Genomic DNA, 8,601 nt, shown 5'->3' on the forward strand with positions numbered 1-8,601 from the left:
CGTGTGTACCCTCCTTCGATTACGCTCTGTTGTTCTCTCTTTAAATGCGTTCGTCAACACTCTCGTTCACGTTCAAGTATATGTGCATACAAATAATCCTCGTATCGTCGTCGTCGTTGCTGTCATTGCCGTTGCGTTGCATCTTCGTGTTATGCGTGTGGCATGCGACGGCATCTTTTGATTACTTACTACTCCCACGCTGATTACAATTTTTACGCTGGCTTAGCTGTTGTTGTCACCGTCATGGTCATGTCCCTTAAAATGTGCAACCCATACAAATACACATGAGACCAAGGTATTCTGTCATATGTATTGGTTATACGAAGCTATGCAGTTACTTGTGCAAATACATATATGAAGTTGTCAAATTTTTTGTCAACGTATTCATTTCACTGCTCATTGCATTCTATATCTTTTAAAAGAACCTAACATATTTGGGTTTAGAGTCAAATTTTATAGTTTGCCCATACTAGCGGGTTTAACGAACCAACCCGAATCAGACCTAAGATAAACTTGACCAAAAACAGAAGCCTGATATTCACATTCCACCTTAACCATCTGAACAAATTTGACCCGGACTGATAAAAGAAACTACACGTTCGTGTATTTTAGTACAAATCTCTTTTTTATGTTCTTCAAAATAGGCTTTTTTTGAGCCAATAAAAAATGTTTAATCCAATTTTCAATAAACTACTCATACATAAGTATCGGCTATGTTGGCCTTTAGTGACTTCAGAAGCTAATTTTCCAGATTTGAAAGAGAAAAAAAGTCATCGGAAGCCAAATCTAGCGAACAAGGTGCCCGGATGATGAAAAATCCATCAATTTTCTGTCGAATCTAATCGTTTACGACGAATTGCTACACGTAGTTGCCTCAAAATGGCGAAGTAGTTTGACTTATTGGCCGTTTAACCCTATGGAATAAATGTATGGTATATCACAACACGGTAATCAGAGAAAATAATGAGAATCACCTTGATTTTCGACCGACTTTGACGTAATTTTTTCGATTTCAGCTCGTTTTTGGAGCGTCATTTAGTAGATTGTTGGAAGATTTTGAAAACATGCACACGTATTATCGGCAATAAAAGTGTTTGATGAATGTTGAGTCGTCATTGTCAATCATCTCTTTTGCGACCTCAACTCGACGTCATTTTTGCAAAAGATTCAGGTCTTTTGGCACGAGTCTAACCAAAACATTAACCAAAATGTATAGAGTCTATCCGTTAGAGAAGTTGAAATCTTCTGCTGTCTCTCCCTATTGTCAACACGACGGTTTTTAAGCACTGTTTCTTTAACCTTTTCGATGTTATCGTCAGTAACAGAAGTGGAGGGACGACTAGCATAAAGCTAGTTTTTGATGACTACACGGCCTTCATTGAATGATTTATGACACTCAAACACTTATGTTCGTGATCGTGTGTTCGTCTTGATTCCATTTACATACAATTTCGAGCAAATTCGTTTTTAAATTTTTTTATATTTTTTTTCTTGATGTTAAAAGTCACCAGACAAACATATCGGCTCGTAAAAAAACAGCTGCTAAACACACACCAATTGATATATGGGGATCAAACTTTACACGAATCTCAAAAAAAAAAATTGTACCAAACTAAGAATTGATTAGGTTTGCACTCTCAGTTTAAATTACCCAGTCTCAGCAAATTTGAGTATATTATTTTTCACCGATTTTTGGAGCATGGAATTCAGACAGTAATTGCGTGTATCTAATAAGTTTATAACACGAAATCTGCAATTACAGAACTCTTTCAATGCAATGCAAATCTAATACTGTCTCAAACCTTTGTCCCTCTTCACAGTTGCTATAAACAATCATCCATATAAGAATGTTGGGTAAAAGTGTATTCACGTATAACTAATTATCTTACCCCAAAGCTAGTTTTATTTTTTTAATAAAATATTTATTCATGTACAAGGTGGAGAGGTCTTTAATGGGGCAGACTATTTATTTAGCATCCAGGAGCTAAACATTCCACAGATAACCATTTAAAACCATTTAAGTAAGGCTGCACCGCTATAGCAATCGTTCAGAAGCGGCCAGCTCTGGCTAACAAGAGAGGAATTGTGTTTCAATTGTGATAGTGACTCGCCAAAAGACTCGGGGCTTGGGTGATTCATAAGCATATAGTCAGGAATTGGCACCAAGTGGTTATTACCTGTTTATGTCTAGGGAGAAAGATTTTGCTAGTGAAAAGTTCGCCTCAACAGAAGCTTGTGAGAATCGACTACTCTAGTTTTTTTTGTCAAAAAAGACTACGGTTTCTACGAGTGGTATTATGAAACGACCTTAAAAATGGCAAAAAGTTATTGAACAAAACGGTGCATATTTGACCTTACTCGGATTGTTTTTACTAATATAAATAAAACCCTCAATATAATGCAAAAATAATTGCTAGATTAGAATTAGCTAGATTATATATTAAAAATTTATCAAAGCAAGCACAGTCGTCCAAGTGTCCCACCAAGTCATTTTCCTAATATGATACATAGCACTCTTTTAGAATAGCCAAAAGAGTACTAAAACCCATAAATTTTAATTTAAAGTTCACTTTTCAGTTATATTTTCTTTCGGTTTTTTTTATCTGATAATAACCCTAACTACCTAAGGTATTTGTATGAAATAACCGGCCCTGGATATTATATATTTAGACATGCAACGTTGAAAGTCTTTCCATTACCTGGAACTGCTTTTGAATTCAACTTTTTGAGCAGTTCTTTTAGTTATCATTATAGAATCATATTCTTGGACCACAAGTGTCAGACACCTTTTAGTAACAATATTACGAAGCTTAGTTTAAGTTTTGAAAACAGTTCTCTACTTTTTTACTTTCTGATGGTCACCTTAAGGCTTTTTCAAGCAACCTAAGGTTTGACTTCTGTTAAGTCCCTCAAATCATCAGCCATCACAGATTCCAAAAATAACGCAAAAATCAATAACCACATCATTATTTCCATAGAATGCTATCAAATTAAAATTTGCAATGAAAATCACGAAATAACTTAAGCACCTTGTCGTAACATGAAAAATAAATTTCCAAATTCAAAGCAAACAATTGACAAAATATGCCAATTGAATGTGCCACATTGTCAACACTTTCGCCGCGTCAATGCATTAACGGCATTTACACCGACGCGGAGTAGGCGACAATAAAGCAAACGGCGGAGTGGGAGCATGCGGTATGAAAACTCATTGTGACAAATCGCAAGCCAGTCAACTAGCCGCTGAAGAGGTGGCAACGTGCGAAATGTGTGAAAGCGGATGCGGAAGTGCATAAATTTGTTATATCCATTAAGTGGGCGAAGGAAAAAAACTGCTAACTGGCAAATTTTCGCGTGACGAGCTGAACTACACACCCAGCAACACACCGCGACAAAATCACAGCAGACACACAAGCATACAAGTGCCGTTAGTGAGTCGGCTTTCAACGTGCCGCCGACGAAACTGTTTACTTAAGCTGCGATTTTGCATATAAAAAGAATGCGAATGCAAAAGGAATGGTGAAGCAGAATGTTGAGTATAAATATGTTAGTTTGTGTGAGTGTTTATTGGTATGTGTGTTTGTGTCTGTAAATGTTTGTGTGCGATCATATCAAAGCAACAGTGGAGCTCGCTCTAACTGTGGCAAGGGAACGCCTGGCGGTGATGTAGCGTGCGATAAGCGTAAAGTGGCAAATGGCTGTTGCTTGCCACAAGCCAAAAGTCAGCACCAAGCCCATGCTCACACACACACACACACGCTCACATACACTCTTAGAGGCAGGCGCAGACGTGCGAAAAAAGAAATGTTGCAAATTGGTAATTTCATCGCGAAAAGCCAATCTCAATGATGGTGAATTAGTAGCTCGTATATATTTGGTTGGCGATACTTGTCGCACTGCTCTGCTACCACACGAGTGGCAAGTGCAGTAAGCGCAGCATGGTAATACGCCATTGAACAGCACATTTGTAGATTTTATCGGCAGAGCTTACGAGCACCGCCAAATGAGCAGCATAATTTACAAACGCTGATATGGCACATCGCGCCCCACAGCATGCCACACACATTTTCACACATACACACACACATGCATGCCAATTGTAGTACGCTGAGAGATGCGCACTTTCGAAAAGCAACAAATTAAATATTTAGTAAATTAATTTGCACGCTCAACTAGCCACATTTCAACGCACACTAACACAGCAGCAGCAACCAAAACTACAACAACAGCAACAAATTGAATTCAATTCGGTGGCAAACAATTCAATTATACACAATTGAATTCAATATGCGCGCACAATTGAATCGGTCGCGGCAATCGGCTACCAAATTGGCAAACTGGCAGTTGCAGGCATGCGACAGCACAACAACTACAACAAATTGTCGTACAATTCTATGCGCCATAAGCAAAGCATCAGCAACAGAAGATCGATGGGCAGCGCTGATAAACGCGTCACAACTTACAACTCAGCAACCAACAACAACAACGGTAACAACAAAATAAAAAGCTGTTGCGCCTGATGGCCATGCTTGCTGGATTGTTTAGCTTTGCCGGTTGGCCGGCGAGTGATTGGCCGAAAAAATTCACTGAACAACAAAGCAAAGGAATTGAAACGAAAAATTGTACAGTGCAATTGGCCAGTGCAATTGGCCAGCGCCAAGCGACAATAATTTGCCATTTTATGCAACAACAACAAAATGAGCAGCAACAACAAAATGAGCAACAAGAAAAAAAGTACGCGGCAATAAAAAAATAAGCAGCTACAACAAAACTAGAAGCAACAACAAAATAAGAAGTAACAAAAATATAAGCAGCAATTGCTAACAAGCAACGAAGCAAGACAAGGAGACGAGGCAAGGTATGGAACGTGAGCATTTTGTCGCAAACAATATGTTTAGCCAAGGATTTGCGTTGCCCTGCCAAGGTAATACGCAAAGACTTTGTGAGCCGTGGTCAAGTGAAATGCAACTGTTCGATTGGAAAATTTGAAATCTGCAACAATGCGGGAAAATAATTGGGGAAAGAAACAATGTTTTTTTGGTAATGGCAAAAAGATTAGTTACTTGTAACAAATTTTTAAAAGAAACTAACGGCTTTGTGGACAAATTTAGACGAAATTAAAATAGAAATATCAAAAATAATAGAGCAACTCAATCATTTTAGAAAATATTTATAATAATGAAGAATTTAATATTTTAACTTAACATAAAGGGTGGTAGGTTTGTAACCTCACGTCTGAAATTGTCGTAATCGGATCACAATTGTTCAAGTCTTCAGGAAAGCGAATATCTATATTGGATCACAATGCCTATGGCTAACTTTTTAGCGTAAATATTAGTCAATCTGTGAGATAACTATTGCTACTTTACCGATAATAATATGTCACTGTGTCCAAAGTGAATAAAATCGGGTCAAAACTTTCTCTAGCCCCCATATATCTAATATAAAAATTATCTAACTTCCAGTTGCCCTTATAACAGCGGTCAATATGCGAGTTATCTCAATGAAACTCAGTGCGAATATTTACTTGGTAATAGTATGCCGTGTTGTCAAAAGTTAATCAAAACGGTTATTTACTTCCTCCAGCCCCATAATACCTAATATAAGATTTTCAAACTTGCGGTTGGCTTTATACCGTATATGGTATATTGGTCAATAAGTAATTTATCAGCAAAACTAATACTGGATATACTATGCTTTAATGCCCAAAATGTTAGAAATCGGTCCACGAATTATCCTAGCTCCCTTATTATACATATACAAATTTCGTTAGCAAACTTTATGCCCAATATGTCGGTAAGTTGGTTAGTTATCTTCATAAAAATGCGTGGAAATATTTTCTCCAGTATACTTGATTTTTATATTATATAATCATTAAATTGTGTATGTTGGTCGAAATGTATGAAATTTTAATAAGATTAAGTGGACAAGTTTTCTTAAATATAACGTAATTTAGCGCTGGATATAAATGAAATTAGTCAAGAAATCTAAGCCTCATATCCCTTATACAGACTGGCTTTTTGTTTTTCTCAAATTGGTACATCTGTCGTGAGATTACATTCAAAGTTACAAGGCATTCTGTGTTTACAAGCCATTTGAAGTAGACGTGGAAGAGTATTTTTTGAATATGGAAAAAATTTAATAGCGCGTAGTGATTAGATTATTTGTTTTGAAAGGTTTGAAAGCAACAGAAGTTTATGAACAATTATTAGAAGTGTATAAGGAGTCCTCCCCTTCAAACATACCTTTAAATTTTGGACTGGTGAATTTAAACGTGGTCGTACTAGGCTTGACGACGTATCACGCAAAAGACGAGCAAAAACCGAAACCACACCATAAATCATGAAGCAAGTTCACAATATTGTTTGTGAAGATCCAAGTTTGACTGAGCGTGAAATTGCTAATGACATAGGCATCTCAGACGAACGAGTACTTCATTAGGAGTTACATGGAGAATTACTTATGAAAAATCTGTTTGGAAAGCTAGTACCGCACAAGTTAACAGCTCAACAAAAACTGAATCGAAAACTAATTTCTCAGCATAATTTGAAACTTAAAAGTAGAATAAAACCGATTTGTTGCATCGTTTTATAACTATGGATGAGACATGGATCTACCACCATGATCCTAAATTAAAACAAGAACGTTTACAGTGAACTGAAGCTGGTTATTCAGTTCCATAGCACGTGAAGTCACAACGATCAGCAAACAAGGGTATGGCATCAGTTTTTTAAGATGCAAAAGAAATTTTGGTTGATTGATTATCTGCAGAAAGTTAAATTAATCAACTCTGAATATTATTGTGTTGGTTTGTAGAACAAAAAAATAATTTTTCATCAAGACAATGCACCTGCTCAAAAAGGTGTTTTAACAATAACAAAATTCAAGAAATTAAAGAATGAATTGCTTGAGCAGCCACCGTATTCACCAGATTTGGCTCCCAGCGACTACTACTTCTTCAGATATTTAAAACAATTCTTTCGTGAAAAGCGTTTTTCGTTGAATGAAGAAACTTTTACAGCCGTAGAAGGGTATTTAGCAAAGATCATTGTAATAAGTGGTTTGAAGTTAAGGGAAATAATATTGAATAAAAAAATGTATTTCGTACCAAAACCAGTATTCTTTCATTACGAGTGCAGAAACTTTTCAATCAATTTGTATATACCTATAATGATTTCTTTATCCTCATATACTCGATATATTAAATTTAGTCTGTTTGGTTGTCACATAAATTTCATTTGAGGTTGACTTTAATAAAAGTATAGCGGACACGAAGTTAAATATAGCAATAAAACAAAGTAAATCTATGACCTATAGATACCAAATATGATTGTAATCCATTAAATAATGAATGTTGTACTCTTGGGCAACATTGCTTAATATAAGGTTTGCCATCAGTTGAACGCTCCAAGCGAGCTTCGACCTTCTCTTGTTTACATCACACTTTTGTTTTATGAATAGCGCTAAAGCATCTGACACATCAGAGTTCCAAACCAATTTTCGCAACAATGTTATAGTCAAATATAACAGAAATAAAGATTCTTAACGTTTCGTCCAGCTACTAATTTGGAATGAGTTTGACAGAGAAATACATTAGTTCCTTATGTCTTAAAATTAAAAAGGTAATTGTTTTGTTTGTTTGCGATTACTATAAAATCTTGTCAGTTTCTTCCAATAATTACATGGCGAGACGCGACCTGGTCTCTAATATTCTTGGCTATTATCAAATTTACCCTTCTTATGAGCATTTAATAATTTATTAGCAGCCAACATATAAAATACAGGCTGTGGTGAAGCCATATTAAATTCAGGATCCCGTTAACAGCCTGCTACTCACCAAAAGATTCGTTTGGCTACTGGTGCTTGTCTTGGATGAAGAAACTCGCTTAGAGACATTTTTAAATTGTTCAATACTTAGTGGAATTCAAACCCATGTCATGAAGAGATGAAGCAAAAAATTGCAAAAGGGCCAAGCATAAAAAAACAATTGAAAGATTGGGATTTAAGGCTACTGATTAAAGTACTTATGACGCTGGTTTGTAAGATCTGAATACCATGAATGAAATGAAGGATGGATGAGGAATTGCGTAAGCTAAATAACGAACTTTTGTTCGAAGGAAAGCTCGATTACCTGGTATGTTTTGGTGCCGAATAATTGTATCATTATTATTCGTAAAAAGTGAGAATTTTCATTATCTAATAAGTTTGAAGTGTTAAATAATGTAGATTTTATCAAAGTTGATCTTGTGATGTTTTTACACACAATGAGGTTTAAGTATAAGTTAATACGAAAAGATTCATAGTTCCTCTAGACGGATCAGACAAAATTAATATAATACTAAACATAATTTAATGCTTAACAAGTATATGAAAAAGCGATTTAATACCGATCAATCATTGTTATATATTGGAACTTCGATGGATACTGATATTTGTAAAGTTTGAATTATTAGTCGAAAAATAGTATTGTTTTCTGTTTGCTACCGCCGAGATAGCAACTAAAAATTAAAGGCAAAAAACACCATGTTCTGTCAAATTAATAAAAAATAATAATAATGTGCATGAAGATTTTCAAAAAAAAGAGAGCGAAATATGGCAAAT

The sequence above is a fragment of the Bactrocera oleae genome, chromosome 4 (assembly GCF_042242935.1).
Source record: "Bactrocera oleae isolate idBacOlea1 chromosome 4, idBacOlea1, whole genome shotgun sequence".
NCBI classification, from domain to species: domain Eukaryota; kingdom Metazoa; phylum Arthropoda; class Insecta; order Diptera; family Tephritidae; genus Bactrocera; species Bactrocera oleae.